Source organism: Aedes aegypti, chromosome 3 (assembly GCF_002204515.2).
Source record: "Aedes aegypti strain LVP_AGWG chromosome 3, AaegL5.0 Primary Assembly, whole genome shotgun sequence".
NCBI classification, from domain to species: domain Eukaryota; kingdom Metazoa; phylum Arthropoda; class Insecta; order Diptera; family Culicidae; genus Aedes; species Aedes aegypti.
Window position 1 is genome coordinate 222,840,244 of NC_035109.1, and position 21,323 is coordinate 222,861,566.

The 21,323-nt window shown below is 36.7% G+C and overlaps 1 protein-coding gene across 2 annotated transcripts in view; it reads right to left on the minus strand.

Annotated features, from left to right (window-relative positions):
• The window catches only part of LOC5570813 (zinc finger protein 629), a 172,175-nt gene extending 151,684 nt beyond the window's left edge, over window positions 1-20,491 (minus strand). For both annotated transcript variants that reach the window (XM_021849850.1, XM_021849849.1), the window contains exon 1: window positions 19,117-20,491. The gene's annotated coding sequence lies outside the window, so the exon portion shown is untranslated. The remainder of the gene's footprint in view (window positions 1-19,116) is intronic.
• Between the last annotated feature and the right edge of the window lie 832 nt (window positions 20,492-21,323).

Genomic DNA, 21,323 nt, shown 5'->3' on the forward strand with positions numbered 1-21,323 from the left:
GGGGTCCAAAAATTACCAAATTTTGCGTTACGTAATATTTGAATGAACCCCAAGACCTTTTTTTGCATTCATTTCTTATACTTTGGTGTTCTGTGATTGGCAACTTTCATCACTAATTTGGTAAAAATAAATTAAGTGTTATTAATATTTTGCCAACAACATATCACATCTCATTTGCCGTAGTAATTCAGATTTTTTAAAGGTGGTTTGATTTCACCTGCTTATAAGAGTATAAAAAAGCTTTCAATTAACTAAGCCTAACTTAACCTCGATATATAACACATTAATCGTGGCAGTAGAAGTTCGCAAGGACTTTGATCTTAAAATATTAAGTATTTTATTCGTATGTTTCAACGGGGATTTTCTTAGCGGCATTCAGTCTCAACGGCAATCAGAACTAAAATATTTCTTCTACGATTAACTTTTCGATTGCATTTTCAATCTTTTTCAAGGGAATCGAAAATTTGGGCGTAGAAGAAATATTTTAGTTCTGATTGCCATTGAGACAGAAAGCCGCTAAGTAAAACCCCGCTGTAACTCATAACAGTCGAAAGCATCCAACTAAAGTATGTTTCAACGTTGGATATTCTATGTAACTTATTAGTACTATACCAGGGAGGAAGCTTCAGATTCATTTTTCAAAATTTTATTCTGAATCCTCTGCAGAGCTTTCTTCCTGGTATTACAACAGAAAGTCCATATTGGTATAGCATACAACATGGTTGGCCCGGAAATTTGTTTGAAGATCAAAAGCTCGTTCTTGAGGCAAAGTTTTGATTTTCTACAGACATTTTACATATATGTTACATTTGCCTTGAATGCCTTCAATGTGATTCTTGATAGTTAAATTTGTATCTAGCATGAGTCCTAGATACTTAACTTCTGAACCATAGGGTTTAAAGCCTCTCTAATAAAATAAATAAATAAATAATACTTAACTTCATATGACCAATTTATTGGAACCCCTCTCAACGCAACAACATGTCTACTTGAAGGTTTCAAATAAAGAGCTTTTGGTTTATGTAGGAATATTATTAGTTGAGTTTTGGAAGCATTAGGAGAAATCTTCCATTTTTGCATGAATGCAGAAAAAATATCTAAACTTTTTTACAATCGACTACAGATGACAAGCAGGCTTCGTCCTTCGGCGTAGAGGCCTGTGGCAATGACGATTGTATTTCTGATGATTGAAATGTTATCAGAGATTAAAATATAATTTTGAAAAACCTGGCGCTGTTTGATTTAATAATTGAATCTGTGTATAGGACTTTTCTTCTAATTGTCTCAACAAGAAGTTCTTTATCATTACTAGCTGAATTAATCAGCTTTTGACTCGATTTCATTTCCCAGTGCGTATCCGTTATATACCTCCCGAAATACATGCACATGTCGACAGGATTCCGGCAAAACAAAAAAAAAATGAAAAACTCCCGCTCAAACCGGGCATCTCCCACTTTCCGCGTCCGGATTTTTCATTATTTTATTTTCGAAAGCCTCCAACATTTCGATAAACCCCACCACCGAACGCCATGCCTATGCTGTCAGGCAGAGTGTGTCCAGTGCAGCATATTTATATGAAGGGGGACAAACGTTCCAAAAAAAAAGGGATGGATGGGTAATCTGACGCACCCTTTTGGTTCGGTGGGATGGAGAGTTTCCCAACTCGGACCGGAATCTGCACGACAAGGAAACGCGTGAGGGTATGTGATATGCAGTTTTTTTTGGAAACAGAAACGGAATAAAAGAATGTTTCGTCAGTGTGTATTGTACCGTTTTGATTCATATTACGGACACTTAAGGCCTCAATGAAGTATAACCCATCAGGAAGCATATGAAATAAATCAATCTATATGATTCCTCGGCGCTATCGAGCCTTAAAAACACTTAGCTTTCGAATAGTGGGTGAAGATTTTGTTTCTGATACATGAATAATTTTAAATAAATAGAAATGTGTGGGCTTTTCATGATTCTTATTCTGGACGCCTCCTTACTTCTGCCCCATATTCCGGACACTATGATTCAAATTCCGGACAGCTCATGAAAAGCATAAAAAGACAAGTCAAATCATCATTTGAAATTGGCAAATCACTGAAAAGGCGTCTAAGGCAGTTGAGTATTATAAAATTTTATAGATATCTATTGAAAATTTTGATTAAAATGAGCTTCGAAAGTGTGAACTTTTGAACGGCAAAAATTGAAACATTTCATGTGAAATGTTTCCCATACAAAGTAGAGTGTCCGGAATAAGAAGCTGTCCGTAATATGAATCAAAACGGTACCCTCGTGCTGTGCGTACACAAATTCTTTCTGCTCTCGGAAGGTTTTAAAACTACGTAAAGCAAGAAAACAGTACTTCTCAGTGCTACTATTTTCTACATACTCGATATAATTCCTTTGCTAATGTTCTCGCAGTTTCTTCTATTTTCTTCTTAGCAGCAACCGTTCGAATTGTTTCAAATCAAATGGAAATAAGATAACCGGCACTCACGCAGGAGACCACGTATCAAGTCTAGGTTTGTCGACGCGCACTTTGTTTTGATTTTTTTAAGTCGATAAAGCAGCTACGAATCTTTTTGGATTTGTTGATAAAGCAGAGCAAACTGCTGCGTAAATATTGCAAAAGATTGTATACTCAACTAAATTTACTTTGAGTCAACTAAAATATAGTTAAATTTTGACCTTTAGCGTTTGAAATTCAATAAAAGATATAGTTGGTAACAACTATACGGTAAAGTTATTTTGAACACAACCGTACAAATGGTTACAAGCACTATATTTTGTTCTCGGTGAATGCTCGTTTTTTGAAAGGTAAAGAGTATGAGTCACTTAATTTCTTGGGGTTTTTGCTAACGTAAGAACCTCGACACCACTCATAAGACGCGACGTGAGACAGGACACAACACTTATTGCTCTTACAACGATTAAAAGGAGTCAAAATTACCTTTTTAGTCGACCGGTTTCGGGCTCGATGTTGCCCATCTATGAGACGATGTCCGACTGATTACATAAGCTACTAACAATAGTATTCGTACTGTAGTCAGTATACGTCGAGAAGTGTTGAAGGTTACTGCATTTTCAGCTTAGTCAGGTGGAAGAGTGGAGACACGATTGGAGCATCGTCCTCATTCATTAGAGGGCGATTAATGTTGCGATATACATGGACTCCCATGCATTCAAGTGAGATGTTTTTCTGACGTTTTGAATCAACTTTGCATATGAGCTGTTCAATGTTTTAATAGTTGATAAAATGCAAGTTACATAATATCAATAGTGATGATTTTTTTTTCTATCTTTATTAACGAGATTTTTAGCCCTGGGCTAGTTCATCTCGGGACCAACGGCTTTACTTCCCTTCCGAAGGAAGTCGTCACTGAAATTTTTAGTGACTATCTCGGGGATGGGATTCGATCCCAGGTCCTCGGCGTGAGATGCGTGTGTTCTAACCACTACACCAGGTCCGTCCTCCTGCAAGTTACATCCGAGACGGAGTTTCTGGGTTTTTAAAAAAGACCAAACTTACTCGGACGGAGTTCTGATAGAGACTAATCGTTTATTAGATTTATTACAGTATTGGACAGAACATTTGCAACTTTTTCGATTTTCCATACAAAATGACCAACTTTGGTAAGCTATATCTCAGTTATTTATGGACCGATTTGAATGAAATTTTGGCAAAGCATCAGACATAACTTAACATATATTTTTGAATGATTTTTCCAATCACAAGTTTAAAAACAGTAACGGTTTATCTAAAGTGAATTTTTTGACGATTTTTTATAAATGACATAACTAAACATATTGAAGGAATAGCTTCATGGTATCTTCAGCAAAGTTATAGATTTCAACGAGATGAACAAGTTTGTTCAAGACAGTTTTTGTGTAAGGCTATCAGATATTGAGATATATCGTTTTGAATTTTTCGTCAAAAATTACACTTTAGTTAAACCGTTATTACTCATAAACTCGTGATTGGAAAAATTATTCAAAAATATATGTTAAAATTCAAGTTATATCTGAGGTTCGGTCCATAAGTAACTGAGATATAGCTTACCAAAGTTGGTCATTTTGTATGGAAAATCGAAAAAGTTGCAAATGTTTTGTCCAATACTGTATATCGTTGAAACATATTATTGCTAACCCAGCTATTTTATATTATACTGCACTTTGTCCCTAGCAACTGATTTGACTACTGCTGACCTAGCATGAAATGTGCCACGGTCCGGTGCACTGGGTCGCGGCCTTACGGTTTGCTGGTACCATGCCTTGGTGGTTACTTGCATAATAGACTGGCTCTTAAACAAAAAAGTTGTAAAACTTTACGGGGCACCCCCTAGATATATGCTTTAGGGTAAAAAAATTGAACATTTGCTTAAAATATATAGAAAATTGATCCACTAGTTGATACCCTAATGAACATAGTTGCAAAAGGTTGTATCTAAATTTAAACTCATTTTCTTTAACCTTCAGTTGTTGAAAGTAAGGCTTAGATCAGCACTCCCGTACAAGCAACAGCTCGCCCAGCGTCATAGGTGGCTATGATGCGCTTGATGAAGGGGGTTTACCTGAAGACACGGCAGTTCGGATTTAGGAAATAAAAATAATGAACGAACATTGTTTTCTTTAAATATATGAATTAAGAAAATAAGAAGGTTTTTGTATTATAAATTTTGACTGAAAGAAGCAATTTGTTTAGTCGACCAATTGTTGCGCGTTTCAATCTTTACATCAGTTATTACTGAAACTTATTTGAAACTTGGATCAAAACTCAAAAGAGATTCAAACATTTTGGTTTACCGTAATGAAACGATGGTAGGTCATTTGGCATAATGGTCATTTGGCATAAAGTCGTTTGGCATAACGGTCATTTGGAATAATGGTCGTTTGGCATAATAGTCGTTCGGCATAATGAGTCTGAAACAAAGAATTGCTTAAGATGACATTCGTTTTTACGTTTATTGAATCTTTCTGATGACAATTAATTCAAAATACAAAATGCCACTTTATTCTACAATCATATGATCTTGAATAAACTAAAGCATATTAGGAAAGTTATTGCCAATAGTATTTTATCCAGAAATTACCATCCTTTCATATATTTATTCTTCTTTTCAGTTCCGCTATTGACATATTTTTTTGCACTGAAGATTTTGATATATTTAACACAAATTTACCCTTCTTTCAATCATTGGATGTTGTTTCTAAATATTATGTAGCTATAATTATTGGCATATGAACTGTTGATTTGAATTTTAAAAAAAATTTACCTTTTATACATAGGCTGTTTTTTGAAGCTTTATTCTTTGGATATTTCTTTGTTTCCAACTGACAAAATGGCGGCAATCGATAACATTGATCTGCTCAAGTTATCAGAGAAAAGATATATCGATTACTGCAGTTACTTTGATGGGTTGTGCTACTTTTCCCAGAATGTCAGCTCCCTGAATATCCCGTTTCCCCGAATAGTCCACTTCTCCGAAAAATTTGTGGCACTCATACTTGTCGTTACTTTATACATTTCAGGGTTGTGAACGAACTGGCCATCTGATATGCACCCTTCTTTATTTAATTGGCGGTTCTTTCGAGTTTTACCGTCCTCAGCATTTTTGCCAACATGTGAGCCGAGAATGACAGAATACCTCCTTCTTTTGATTGTTTATCGTTCTTTATCGTTCATCATCCAGCTACTGAATACTATTATAGCACTTATTTAAACTGCACCACTTTTCGGGCAAACGAGTCATTCTGGGGACTGGCATTCGGGGAAAAGGGTCATTCGGGGAACTAAAATTTGGTTTAACGACATTCGGGGAAAAGTAGCACAATGATTCTGAACGCAGTTTTTGATGTCTTTTTGTTTAATTAAGCCACAATAATTTTTGGCGACCAATCTTCTATCGGTTCAAACATCATGCCTTCTTTTTAAAAATAGGCTGTTCTTCATATTTGTACTGTTTTAAATTTTATTTTTTAATTATTTTGGTTAACATATACCATTTTTTATATTTCTTATCATTTCATGCAAGACGTGATGTTAGAATGATAATTATTTTAGAACCTGACAATATTCAACTATTTTTTTTTTGCAAACACATGATCTCCTTTCCAGATATGCTGGAAAAAATATTAATTCAGTCACAAACTTTCTCTTCTTTCCATAATAGACAGTGCTTTTGATGTACACTTCCAAAATTAAAATTTATATTGAATCGTTCCAAACTGTTTGTTGTTTATTTGTTCCATAATGTGTTGTTTATTTGAGTTATGCTGTAAGAAGATTTTTTTACGTTAGGGTTAGAGCCTTAAACATTTTTTACGAAAAATAATCTGCTCTCGTATATAGGCTATTTTTGCTTTAAGCCTGATTCGCTGCTGACAAGTAATTTCTAGGCCTATCTTGATGCATGGGAAATTCCTGCAAGGAATCGATCAAAGAAACAATTTTTTCTGATCGCAGTACGCAGTTGAAAAGAAATGTCAGTCCAAATGGGAGTTGCTGTAGAAAGTTTTTGCAAGGAATCGGTGCGAAATTTCTTTAGCGATTCCTTTTCAGCAGCAAATCAGGCTTTACGCGGCAATAATAGATCTATGAATTAGAGCTTTTATTATTTTGCAAATAAACTTTCCCTTTTTTTTACCAAGTAATTTTCATCAAGTGTTACGTCCAAACTGGGACGGAGCTTGATCTGTAGCGAAATATTATACGAGTGTTCCCTATATTAATAACTGCGAACTTTGCCAATTAACTATTTTCAGATATGTATATCGCAACAAGCTCTAAAAACTCTAACTTCTTGGGATGTGGATAAAATTATTTTTCCGAAAAGATCTTGCACCAGACCCGTCATGAGTTTTATTTAGTTATGCTCTCTAATGTCACTACAATTTTTGACATTCATAGCTTGGAATATCTCTGAAAAACCACCACGCTTATTAAGAACCTACGAAATTTATTTGCTTTGGGTTAGGTGGTGTTGATCTCGGTAAATGCTTCGAAAATGCCGATATTCATTCTAAGCCAATCATTATGCCAAACGGCCATTATGCCAAACGACCCTTATGCCAAACGACTTTATGCCAAACGGGGTACAATCGTATGAAACATCAACTTTTTTCATCATTTGAAATTAAAGTTTTTGAAACTTGTTTCTGCTTGGTAATATTAGTTTACGCAACAAGTTGCAAAATGATGATTTTTACAGCACGAGTTATACATTTATTCAACGAGGCTTGCCGACTTGAATATTTACGACGAGTGCAGTAAAAATATAGTTCTGCAACGAGTTGCGTACAACATTTTTTCAAACTCATAGAAGATCACTTGAGGGTATCAATATATGATATCGGAACGCATTCACCATTATTTTACAATTTCTGAAAAAATGTGTGTAATGATTAATTACGCAACTCAAAACAGTTGCGTAATGCGAAAGCGTTTGGTAATAAATCATTACAACACTGGTTTCAGTTGCGTAATGACATTAACTGCATAATTCAGTGCAGGAAAGTAGGCTGTTCCACGACAGATTGGCGTGATGAATTACGCCTATTACGATGAGAAATTGCAAAAATATACCTTCATAGCTGCCTATTTGCCTTTTAAATACACTGGGCAGCAAGTTAATTTGCCTCAAACTCAATTGCAAAAATTAACTCGCAGTAAGTCAACATTTTTTGTCATTGGCGATTTTAATGCAAAACATCACACATGGAATAATTGATGAATGCTCTTCAGGATATTTCTCAATGCAATACTCTGATAGCCCTACATGTTTTTCCTCTTCCAGAAATCCTTCTACAATTGATATGGTCGTTTTCGACTCTAGTCACCTTTTCAGTCAACTAGTTATTCACGCTGATTTTGATTGTGAACATGTCACTGTTACATTTAATATATTCCATGAAGCGATTTTCGATCCTATCAGCTTCACTTTCAATTATTCACGAGCCGACTGGAATACATATGAAACATATATCGATAGTAATTTTGATGTTAACAATTTTTGCAAACGAATCTTGTTAGTGATCATGGTCTCGAAACTCGAAACGAAACTATATTGGAAAACATAAATTTCGCCTACTGAAGTTTCGTGGAAAACTCGAAATTTCGGAGATTGGGGCTGACGGGATCATTCGGAATACCACATACCCTTAGCAAACGGTGGCATCGGTGGAATCGGTCGGTGATTGGTGGCCGACGAGGGGAAGGAAGGGTAAAATAAATATAACAAGCTCGACTCGACGGATGTGCGCGAAAAACACCGCGTATGTATTCACGAATTCGAGTGCACACACCAAAAAAAGTCGCAGGGTGGCCAATTCAGGACTTCTCCCTTCAGTTAAAATGATGAATATAGATTGCTTTTAACTCGCACCAATATTCCGTCGCATGCAATTTCACTCTCCGGCCAAAGCTGGGCTGGGGGAGGTGGGGGTTGCGATTGAGGGTTGACGGGAAGGATTTCGAGAGTGGGCAGCGTGGATAGGAAAGCGTGGGTGGCATGCGGTGCATTATCGAGCAGGATATGTTTCAACGTTATGATTGGAGTAATGAGCAAATGATGGCATATCGGAAATGAATTTGAGTGGGGAATGGAAAAAATATTTCACGATACAGATAGAAATAGTCAATTGTAACACATTTTTCATTACAAAATAAGGCAATATTTCAATAATGGTTTATATGATAGGTGTTGTCGCAGGAATGGTTTTGGAAAACACTATCATACTAATTTGGTAAAACTAAGTTAAGAATTTATCAACATTTTGTTAACAACACATAACATATCATTTGCCGTAACAGTTCAGAATATTTATAAGTGAGTTGATTTCACCTGCACAAAAGAGAAAAAGAAACGCTTTCAATAAACTTAACTAAACTGAAACTAGATCTATAACGCATTTATCGAGGCAAGAGGATGATTGCAACATTTTTTGTCTGAAATTATCAATAATTTTATTTGACATTTGTTCCAATGTTTCAACATTAGATATTCTATGTAACTCATTGGTACTATACCAGAGAGGAGGCTTCAAAATCATTTTCAAAATTTTATGTTGAATTCTCTGCAGAGCTTTCTTCCTGGTATTACAACAGCTAGTCCATATTGGTACAGCATACAACATGGCCTGTCGAAAATTTGTCTGAAGATCAAAAGCTTGTTCTTAAGACAATGTTTTGATTTTATGTTAATAAATGGATACATACATTTTATATATTTGTTATCATTGGCTTGAATGTCCTCAATTTGATTTCTGAAAGTTATTTTTTTATGTAGCTAGTCCGTTGTCTAGTGTGGTCCTTCAAAGGGCAAACAGCCCACTGGAAGCATTATCGTGTAGTGTCTTAAACAAAAAAAAATCTTCATCTGATCAATCTATTGGAACCCACTCTCATCGTGACATGTCAACTTAAAGGTCTTAAACAAAGAGCTTCTAGTTTATGTGGGTATATTATAAGTTGAGATTTGGAAGCAGTAGGAGAAATCTTCCAGTTTTGAAAGTATGAAGGAAAAATACCCACTTTTTTGCACTCTACTATAGAACGCAGGCTTCGGAGTTCTGTTTGATCTTTCGACCTTGACGCTTGCTCTTGCGAGAGCGGGTGACGAGGGCAGGATCAAACATGTCGCGCGTCGGTCTAGTAAAGTGAAAAAGTGGCGTGATCGTTAAGTTCCGTTTGATCTTTCGACCTTGACGCTTGCTTCTGCGGGAGCGGGTGACGAGGGCAGGATCAAACATGTCGCGCGTCGGTCGAGTGAAAGTGAAAAAGTGGCGTGATCGTTTGATCTTCCGACCTTGACGCTTGCTTCTGCGGGAGCGGGTGACGAGGGCAGGATCAAACATGTCGCGCGTCGGTCGAGTAAAGTGAAAAAGTGCCGCGTCCGATTAGTTCCTTTTTGATCTTTCGACGTTGACGCTTGCTCCTGGGCAGTGCGTCAAGAAAGCCCGAGCAGTCGTCAGTTGTTTTCCCTCTCGGGTCGCGCACCTGTTTTCTCTGAGTGCTTTTATATAGCCGAGCAAACGAGTGAAGCTGAAAGTGGATTGTTGCTGCTCAAGGATGACGGATCAATTGGTGAGCTCGTTTCATGCTACTATTTCTAATCTTTAAAATATGTATGACTGCACCTTTAATCGTTACAACGGTGAGACGTAAATATGATTTTTCAACAAACTATGAAAGGTTCGTCACTGTGAGTGTCGACATAAACTCTGATTCATAAATTATTTATGTCTTAATTTTATTTTTTTTTTCAAAAAACCTTCTTTCTTTTACCTTTATTTTTGTAATTAAAAAAATAACTTTGAATGGTTCGACACTTCGAGTGTAGACTTGCGAAAGGTTCACTTTATTCAACATACTTTGAAAGGTTCGTCACGTCAAGTGTCGGCATAATTTTTCTCTACATAGATATTGTTTATATCAAATGAAAATATTATATTCACATATTAGCATGTTTATATCTCACCAATAATTATTTATCATGGTCTAATCGCTTATCAAAGTGAATCCTGTGACCCAACGATCCTCCCCATTAACAAACATCCCTCCCAGTAACCTTTGTGGAGATGCAGAGGCAAACACGGTCTCCAAATAGCAAAGGTTACACACTAACATTCCTTCCCCCAATCCCACCTGACTGCAAGGACGTGGCCGGCGCCGTTATTGACCATGTAAATAGAGGCACTGAATTATGCACACTGAAGAAGATTATGGCCAATCCCAGCCGATCTTCTAGTTGATTCTTTGTGCATTTTCACTGACTTCGGTCAATCACGGAATAGCAACCATTGATATGTGTAGTCAGTCTAAGCTAAGCTAAGCTAAGCTAAGCTCTACTATAGAACGCAGGCTTCGTCCTTTGGCGAAAGTGGCCTGAGTCATCCGCAAACAAAGAATTTTGACATCCCTTAGGTAACTCAATAAATTCAAATGAGAAAATATTGTATGATATTTGTCCTAAAATAGTGCCTTGAAAAACTCCAGCTCTTACAGGAAGTCTTTCAGACCTGGAGTTCTTTAATTTTACGATCAGGTCTTCATGCCCAACACTGTGGAATGCTTTTTTCTATGACTAGAAGACCATTAGAACAGCCTTCAGATTTGTTGGAACGAATCGAATTTGTTACACGTAAAAGTTGATGAGTGGTCGAATGTCCATGGTAGGATTCAATCTGTTCATTGGCAAAAATTGTGGGCCATCATTCTGTTCAAAATGACCATTTCAAAAAGTTTACTGATGGAGGAAAGCAAACTGATTGGACAATAGCTAGAAGCTTCTGCAGGATTTTTGTCTGGTTTTAAAATTGGTATAACCTTAGTATTCTTCCATTTATCAGGAAAATAAGCCAATTGAAAAAAATTGTTATAAATATATCAACTAAGAATGATTGTTACCGTTTGTTAAAATAAGACTGGTAGTTTGTAAGGTTTTGTTTTTTCTATTATCATTATTTATATATCCCTGTGAAATTTTAAATTTAAATTCTATCATGCCATAAAAACACCCCTACACCTAATATAAAAAATAAGTACAATACACTACAATAAAATTAGCCATAAATAAAAGTAAAACAGTTAGAGTTCAGTGGAGTAAAAGAAAGATGAACAGACTACCCTGAAGATATTTGAAGAAGGAGGATTTAAGTAAGATTATCTGAAGCTAATAAGTGAAGTGAGGAGCATTGATGCGAATCAGGTATGCTTGTGCCTGTAACCTAAAAGGTTAGACCTTAAACAGAAATATTTATGTATTTAGGGCCCGTGGAGTTAAATCCAGGAAATTCCTTCCGGATCGAGTCCTTTGGAGCCCACTAGGGCATATGAATCCAGGTTGGTACCAGAACGAAGCCTGCTCCAATACCAAGTGAGTCAGCAGAACTCCGTGGCTGACGACCCGGTTTTTAAGGGCACAAAGCTACGTGGACGAAACCTCCAGAACAGGTCGTTCTTGGAGACCCACGAGCGTCAATCCCCATCCCGTTCAGCTTTTCCACGTTGTCAGCTCCGCCAACAAGCTCCGCAGTCTACAGTGTCACCATCCCTCCAGAAATTCCCGAACATACCGGCCGGTTAAGTAAAATTATAATCAATAATCACACTACACTACACACCAGGGTTGTTAACGTTAATCAACGATTAACGCCGTTTCGTTAATCCGTTGACGTTAAACTGTAACGGTTAACGAAGCTTGCGTTGATTGCGTTGAAAAACAATTTAACGATAACGTTAACGTATAGCGTTGATTCAACGTCAACGACTTCGTTTTTTCTAACGTTAACGATTTGAAGATTCTAATATCTAAAAAAAATACTGGTTGTCATATTCGATTGTTCAACTCAGACACTGATACATGGCATGTTCAGGAACGATTATGTAGAAGAAAAAAAAGCTTGATCTCATTGCAGGTTTTATGGAATGTGAACTGACTTTCTCTTAGTCGGATTTGGTGGAAAATGCTGTTTATATTAGAGCTCCACAATATCGGAAGTGGGAAAATCTGCTCTACGACCATTGCCACTTTCGATTGCAATGAAAACTTTTGTCTGCTATGATATGTTAGGGTATTATGGCAACTTGTATAAGGAAATGAGAAGTCGGGTCATCCTGGGGCGGTCACTCAGAAACATTTGATTGTTGGATGGGTAAAAAAAGGATGCCGTGTGCTGGCTGGAGGCAAAGGAAGCCGCTGTCTGGTAACGGTTTCAGCCCATTGCTGTGGGTTGCTGGAACGGCGAGAGGTACTACGATGGATACAATATTGCTAGGAAAATCTTTGCCATTTGTAAAAGTTCTCTCAAGCAATCACAAACTGACGTTCTAACAGGCTGATTGTTGGGTGTCTGCACAGTGAACTTAGATTTTTTTCAATCAATTTTCCATGGATACGGGGTATCAGCATAGAAACGTGTAGTTTATTGATGTTTCGAAACATTCTCGGAGAACCTTTTCGGAACATAAAATCAACGCTTGGGTTAGCGGTGATCGTTGACGTTGATTCAACGCAAACACGTTAACGTTGACGCTAACAACCATGAAAATTAACGCAACGACGTTGACGTTGATCCAGAGCACAATCAACGTTAACGGCGTTTATCGTTGATTAACGTTAACAACCCTGCTACACACCCACCCACACAGTTATGTACATTTAGGTCAATATAAAAGTTAAATTGTGAACCACTATAGTTTTCATTACACCCATCCCAATTTCCGAGGTCTGATTGGCCTACTAGAGAACTCCAGCCGACCTTGAGACCAGAGAGGTGCTCCAGATCGCGCTAGCCAAGAAAAGAGGTCCTTGACGCAACCAACCTCAAAAGGCGGGCCGTTGCTTAGCCAAGCATGCCGAGGTCTTTGTCCTGGCAGCCCACGTGTTGCCCAACCTAGCAGTAACATGATAAGCTACTTTCTGGAAGTTTCTTGATGAGGATGTAGAAAATTCCATCATTGCCAGGAGCTTTCATATTTTTGAATTTTTTAATAATAGTTCTCACTTCTTCCAAATCTGTCTCCCAGGCATTTCCAAAAACGTTCTCTTGATTGAGTCCATGTCCAATTGAGAAATTTTATTCTCAAAATTTTTGTTCCTTAATTGTGCAAAACGTTTCTTGATTTCTTTCTACAAATCCTGCCATATAGTTTTCATAGCAGGATCGCGAGTGCGTTGAAATTGTGTTCTCCTCACGTTTTTAAGGCGGATCAAGAGTTTAAGATCATCGTCTATAATCACGGATTCAAATTTTACATTTTGGAATTGCAATGCTCCTGGCTTCAACAATGGAATTTGTTAAAGTTTCATGAGCATTGTCAATATCAAGTTTTGTTTGTAAAGAAATGTTAAGATCAAGATTAGAGTCAATATATGTTTCATTTATATTCCAGTCGGCTCGAAAATAATTGAAAGTGGAGCTAGTAGGATTGAGAATCGCTTCATGGGATATTTGAAATGTAACAGGGATATGATCAGAATCAAAATCTGCATGAGTAATCAGTTGGCTACAAAGATCACTAGAGTCGGTTAAGACCAAATCAATCGTAGATGGATCTTGAATTTTCGTTGATGTGGACCATCATTCTGTTAAAAATTACCTTTTTACTGATGGAGGAAAGCAAGCTAATTGAACGATAGCTGGAAGCTACTGCAGGATTTTTGTTCGGTTTTAAAATTGGGGACCGTAATCCGGGGTAACATTGATCATTTTTAGTGATGGTGTTGCGACTGGGAGGACAATTGTAATTTTATGGTTTTCTCAGTCTAATAAATTAAAACGGCTTGTTTGGCTAAGCCCGACGTTTCGGTCCCGTACACGGTGCAATACACGGGACCGAAACGTCGGGCTTAGCCAAACAAGCCGTTTTAATTTATTAGACTGAGAAAGCCATAAAATTACAATTGATCAATTTTTAGGTTGTTCCTTGAAAATTTTTTTTTGAAAATGCTTATATTACCAGTTTTTAAATTTTTAAACATGTACTGGCACCCATTGCTTGTGTCTATATACTGTATTTTATTTTCTGAAAGTTTGAAGCATGTTTAAAGAAATGTTTGCAGTGATTTTTTCATTTAGCTGATATGGGGCAACATTAATCATCCATGAAAACAACGTTCGGTAATATCGGAAATATCATTACTTACCAAAATCGTGGCCCCAGAAGCTGAATATGAAGGCCAAACTCTCACAAGTCATTTACTTTTTGAGTTATTTCAAAACTAAAATCACCTTGAATTGTGAAATACGCATTAAGGTAGGCAATTTCCTAAGGAAACTCTGCATCCATTATAGTAATTTCTGAATTATGCTTAATTGATCATATTTATGAAAGTTTTGACAACGGAATCGTTTTCGGGTTGTCATTTCGTTGTCATTCGTCGCATTTCTTTTGCTCATATCGTTTTCAGAATTCATGTAAAATATGAATATTTGATTGTGTCATCCATAATTATGAAAATCATTGTTCCCAAAGGTCGAAAAATTTACGCATGAATACAACGCAATTTTCGCAAAAACCTTAATGTTCAGTAGTTTATGAATTACAAACCAATCACCATCCTTGCAATTAAAATATTTCATCGATAAATGTTGAATTGAACTTTTTATGAGGTGGGTCATAGCGATTAATGTTGCCCTGCTGATCAATGTTACCCCGGATTATGGTACCGTAATCTGGGGTAACATTGATCAGCGGGGTAGCATTGATCGGTATGACCCTTCTCGTAAAAAGTTCAAATCATTATTTATTGATGGAACATTTTCAAAGCATGAATGGTGCCTCTCTATTTTACATTCATCAGCTAATAGAAATTGAGGTTATTGCGAAAATTGCGTTTAGTTTATGCGTAAGTTTCTCTACTTTTAGAATCAATGATTTGTATCATTATGGATGACACTACCGCAGATTCATGTCTCACGCTAGTTCTAGCGATTGTTCCTAAAAATGGAATCGCCAAAAACGTTGTGGAAGTGCTCATAAGAACACTAAGCTGAGTAGCCGGCTCTGTCCCACTGGGGACGTTAATGCCAAGAAGAAGAATAAAATCTAAACCATTACACTACACCAGGGTTTCTCAACCAGTGGTCCCTGATCAGGGAGTCGTGAGTTCGATTCTCACTGAGAAGACGTGTAACTTTTTCGCAAAACTTCACATCAATTTGTCCATTTAATCCAATTGCAAAATATATGTAATGTTTAGCTTTCGGTAGTTGTTAAACTTCCACTCGGCTGGTTAGCTGTAAACCACGATTCATAATTAAAAACAAGTATGGGCTTGTTCACAAATTTCATAACGCTGAAGGGGGTGGGTGGGTGTCTTCATGGTGTTACGGCTCATACGACATTTTTAGAATATTCATACAAAAAGCGTTACGAAGGGGTGGGTGTGTGTCTAAAATGGTGATTTTCGGCGTTATGAAATATGTGAATGAACCCTATTTATCGAGCAACGGACTCATGTTCCGTAACCGGTCGCTTGAGAACGTCGCGACCCATTGGAAGCCCACGCAATAGAAACCTCAGCCAGCGCAGTTGCTGGCTAGTGTAGTGTGCTATTTCCATACCTAAAAAATAATGCGCTCTCGAGCTAGGCATTGGATATATATATAGAAAGCATTGTGTTTGGATGGGCATCTAATTCTTCCAAAAGAGGTGCACTTTGCGAAAAAGGACCACGTGATTATTGAGCTGAAATCGAATTCAGGTTAACTTCTGCGTTCATGAGTCCTCTCATGGCGTAGGGTAACTCAAACAAGTAGGATTATTTCATTTGGTTGATGTCCAGAACATTCATCTTTAGGGGTCCGCGAGACGTTTGTAAAGCTTCAAATGGGGTCGCAACACCGAAAAGGTTGAGAGCCACTGCACTACACTAATAATAACTTAGATGTTATTACAAATTACGTGGAAGCCTATGAAAGATTAACTTAAAAAAAACACGACTCAATATTTTGATAATGACGTTAAGTTGTTCTAGTGATGGCCTAATCTAAAACGTAGCTTAAATTACTTAAAAGTGATTGGCTTCTAAAAAGTAACCAAGTCACTAAAAACTGATTTGCTACCAGCCCTGCAATTAAAGCCTGTCCACGATAAATTTCGGACACGGATGGCGGGTGTATCACAGAAAGTTCGAGAATTTTACAGAAAGAAGGATTAACATCCTTGTCAACTGTTTATTTTGTAGATATAACTCTTTTATTCTGAAATAAACAATTGTTTTTGTTGAATTATGAGTAACTTTTTTTTGCTGCCATTATTTGGGTGTCCGAAATTTAACGTGGACAGGCTTTAGTTTTAGATTTTTGGAAAATTGTTAACATCCATACAACTTCACACCGCATAAAATTACAAGCGACAAATAAAATGTGATTTGGACATGACCTAGATAAATCCGGAACGCTTCCGGTGTCCAACAGGCATGGCCGAATGAGTTACTGAAACTAGACTAAATATGCCACTGAATGCTTCAAGATGCATCAAATTTCATCATTTTTTTGAAGGTATAAGCATTTCAATTCAGGCAACATTTTGTTTATCTCAATCATTGCTTATTTCCTGTATATTTATAGTTGTCTCCTTAGCAATAAACGAGCAGCTAGATAGAATGATCGAATCCTACAGGCCAAGGATCTTTTCGTAAAGCACATTTTCTCGACTTCCCTGGGTATAGAATATCTTCGTGCTTTCCAATCGATGTACAGTTGTGTTCAGAATTATAGTAGTGAAAGCCGATTTTCATACAAAATGCTCAACTTTGGCATGCTGTAACTTTCTTTTCATATGAGCAATCCGCATGAAATTTTGGTAGTGAACTACAAATATACTCAATTTCATTATCACAAGATTTGAAAATTTTCACACAACCGGCTAAAAAGTTAAGCACCAGGTGAAATCGCTCAAAATAATAGTAGTTTTAATAATTTAAATATCTGCTGTATTTTGAGTTTTTGAATTTTTCTTCACTACTTGTTTCAACCATTTCCACCCAAGCTTTAAAGGTATAAACAATACATTTTTTTTACAATATTGTCGCTGAATAAAATTTTACAAAAGAAAAACTACTATTATTTTGAGCGATTTAACCTGGTGCTTAAGTTTTTAGCCGGTAGAATGAAAATGTTCAAATTTTGTGATAATGAAATCGAGCATATTTGTAGTTCACTGCCAAAATTTCATGCCGATTGCTCATATGGAAACAAAGTTACAGCTTGCCAAAGTTGAGCATTTTGTATGGAAATCGGCTTTCACTACTACTATTCTGAACACAACTGTGCATTTGCAAAAATATCAAAGGAAGATCTCAGTTAATAACTGTGGCCAACTCTATCACAGAAAGAAAAAAGAAAGAAGAAAAATGTTAAGATTCAGGGTCATTTGGCCGAATGGCGTTTGGTGCTAATGTTTCATCGACTTGTTACACAGCTCGCGGTGAACAGTGCAGAGTGCTATGCTGTCATTAATCATTTTTCGTGACATATACAGAAATAACATCATGATTGAATGGAAGATTTATGTAAAAGTGTCACCAACCATTTTATTTGGTTTTAATTATGGAATCAGTATGTCTTATGATTTAAAGAAGGAAAAGTTTAATAGAAGCAGAATTCCCAATAGTTAAAACGTAAATAAAAATCATAAAAATATTACATGAAAGGATACCATATGCCTGAAAGAAGGAAAAATCTTTTGAAAAAGCACATTTATTCGTTACAAAGTCGTTTCGTTTTGGAAATTTAACTCGAAAACATTCTAAAAAAACAGTCATTTGCGAAAGTACATTTATGTTTTGATTCACATTCTCAACACATTATTAAGCTAAAGAAAAAAATATGAACATTGTCGACATCGCAATAATCCAAAGTGCAGACAAGATTGTAAGTTTTCATCTTGGGTATGCACTAGAATGTCGATACTGTTACAAAAATTCACGGGATTTGAAATTTTTGAGATTTCATGTATTCCGGTATATCATCTCTTACATCCAGAAAATCCCGGTGTTTACGGAATGAACATAAAATGTATTGAAAATCACAATCCAAGTTTCAATGCAAAATCATACTCTCTGACTCAAGATTTTTTCTGAGGTGGAGGATTGTCTATTTTGATTTTTCGCGAGTTCTAAAACGGGTTTTTGGCTTTTCTTTACACTTATTTTGTGGTAAATTTATGGATTTTGTTTCATGTTATGCCTACTGCAAGACTTTAAATTAATTTTTAATATGTTCAAAACATGTCGCTGTGATACTTTGTTTTAAAGTTATGAATTTTTGGAAAATCCACTTGAGTTTTCCGGGAAAATAGAAGACATTGAATGTTTTAAATTTTTTTTGCTGTTTGTAGAAAAAATACATCATTACCATAAAAACTCTTTGTGTCAATCCTGTCTCCTTTGCTTGTGACGCGTGAATGAAATTAAACTGATAATGCAGTTCATTTGATCAATTTAGAGATAATTCCGCATTTATTTTAATTGAAAACCGATGGTTCATAATACTAGTTATATTTACAAATTTGTAACAAAACGGAACCCGTAGTATCGGTAGGCAGCACGATACTACACCAAATTCTTCCCCTCCCCAAGATACATTCCAAGGAGGATGCAAATGCAAATTCATTCTCACCTTCACGTCAGTCCGCCCGGTCCTTTCGTTCGTGGCCCCTCCTCTCCACCGACGCAGTTTATCAGCTGATTTGTTTTCTCAAAACATAAAATCGATATTTTCTCGGGGCACGTTTCACGGTCTCACCACGCTTAGCCCGATGCTTGTGAGTTTTGTTGTCACTTCACTATTCTCAGGAGAAATTGTTTTCGACTTGCTTGCACAAACATTCGGCATTAGCTCTCCGCACCGGTTGTTGCTTGAGAGTTTCTTTTCATTGATGATTTTTTTTTTCTTTTTGGTTGGGTTTATAATCCGAGTGTTAGTTATGGGTCTAAAGGTTCCAATATTTTGCGATTATTTCCACTTTGTACACTTTTCTTCTTACATATTTACAACTTATGAGGGTAATAAATTACACATTTTTAGTTTCGTTCCAAAATGGTCAATTTTTTTCCGCAGAAATTGTTCACTTCGAGAAATAAAAAAAAAATGTCCGAACCGTTTAGCTTTTGACGAGCCTGTGACTTCCAAAACGTAACAAATAAGAACAAAAGTTGTGATGAATGGAGGAAGGATTTTCACATTTTTTGGCAGAGCTTCTGCGTAGTATGAAGTTGATATGAATCCACGCTTGGAGAGATGCACTTGATGCAAAAGCTTCAATCCATTTTTGATGCTGTTCCTGTTGCGGGATGAATTTTTAATGGAGATTTTTCTGTTTGTGCATAGTCATTGCACATTTTTGGGGATTTCCAAGCACATTTGACTTTTTTTTTTATCAAATCCACCTTATGTTCTATATCCATAGCATACATCATCCATGTTTTGCTACTCTCATAGACGATTCTTATCGTTGTTCTTTGTTGATGTTAGCGATGGGATGAGTTATTTTGATGGTAACAGCGAATTCCTGATCAAGGATATTTCTCAGAACATAATCCTTTTGTCAGCAGACAGCATTCTTTATGCATTTGAGGCGACACAAATCCTCATCTAGATCAATTATCACTCATGACCCTGATGGTTTCGTTCTTCTCGATGGCCTCAAAAAGTATAATAAAGAAAATCGTTCACTACTGAACAAAAGAAAATCACTTTTCCGCTGATTTTTTCCTTTTTCCTCAGTTCAGAATCCGATTCCACTCTTTATGTCCCATTTATTCTTGTTTGTGGAAAAGTGCTTTGTGCATCTGTCGCGACGCGTTGGAAAAACAGAACGCGAAAAACTCGTCGACGGAAAAACGGTAAGACGGGAAAACGGGTGGGAAAATTCTCAAACACTCAAAAGAAAATGCAAGGAAAAGTCAGCTTGGCTGCTGTTTTTTGCAATGTTCAGTTTGGCGCACATTGATGAACAAAATAATAATGTTTCTGCGGAGAGACCGGCGACCGAACGGATAAAGAGTACATTACAAACTGTTTTTCTGTTGTCTATTTTAAGTATTGGCATCGTTGTTTTTGGAGGAGCCTCTCGCGGCCAACATCCCTGAAAGACGTCGCAGAGAGCGAGCGGGAGAAGTTGGAATCTCGCGAATCGTGAAAGTGTCGCGAAATTGTCGGGGATGATGACGACGCTCACTCCCAAGGGTGAAGAGAGTGGCTTTCCGTTGCACATACGACTCGGAACAACGCATCGGAGACGTCGAGTGCCTATCAGACAGCACTCAATGAAAGGATGCTTATTTCAGACGGACAGGCTAGCGTGCTGGACCTTAGTTGAGGCAGGGTTTAGTAGAAATGCGTAGTCTGATTTAACATCGCATCTTGGAAAATGAAGTGGTTCCATATTAGTACAGATAAAAAGCTCATGCTAACTGACTCTAAACAAAATAAAATGTTTTTGTAATTCCTTTATTAGTTTTATTTCTAACATTGCATTCATTTATTATATCTACGTGTTGTGTGTTATGAAACACATATTACATTTAATTTGCCATAGCAGTTCATAATTTTACAGATGACTTCTGCTTGTAAGAAATAAAAAATCAATTAACTTAACCTAAATATATAACACATAATTCGTGGCACTATAAAATCGCACCGATTTTTGACTAATACTGATAACAATACTATTCGAAAGTTGTTCCAATGTTTCAACATTTGGAAATTCTATGTAACATTGGTACTATACTAGGGAGGGAGCTTAAGAATCATTTTCAAAATTTTATTTGAAATCCTCTGCAGAGCTTTCTTTCTAGTATTACAACAGCTAGTCCATATTGGTA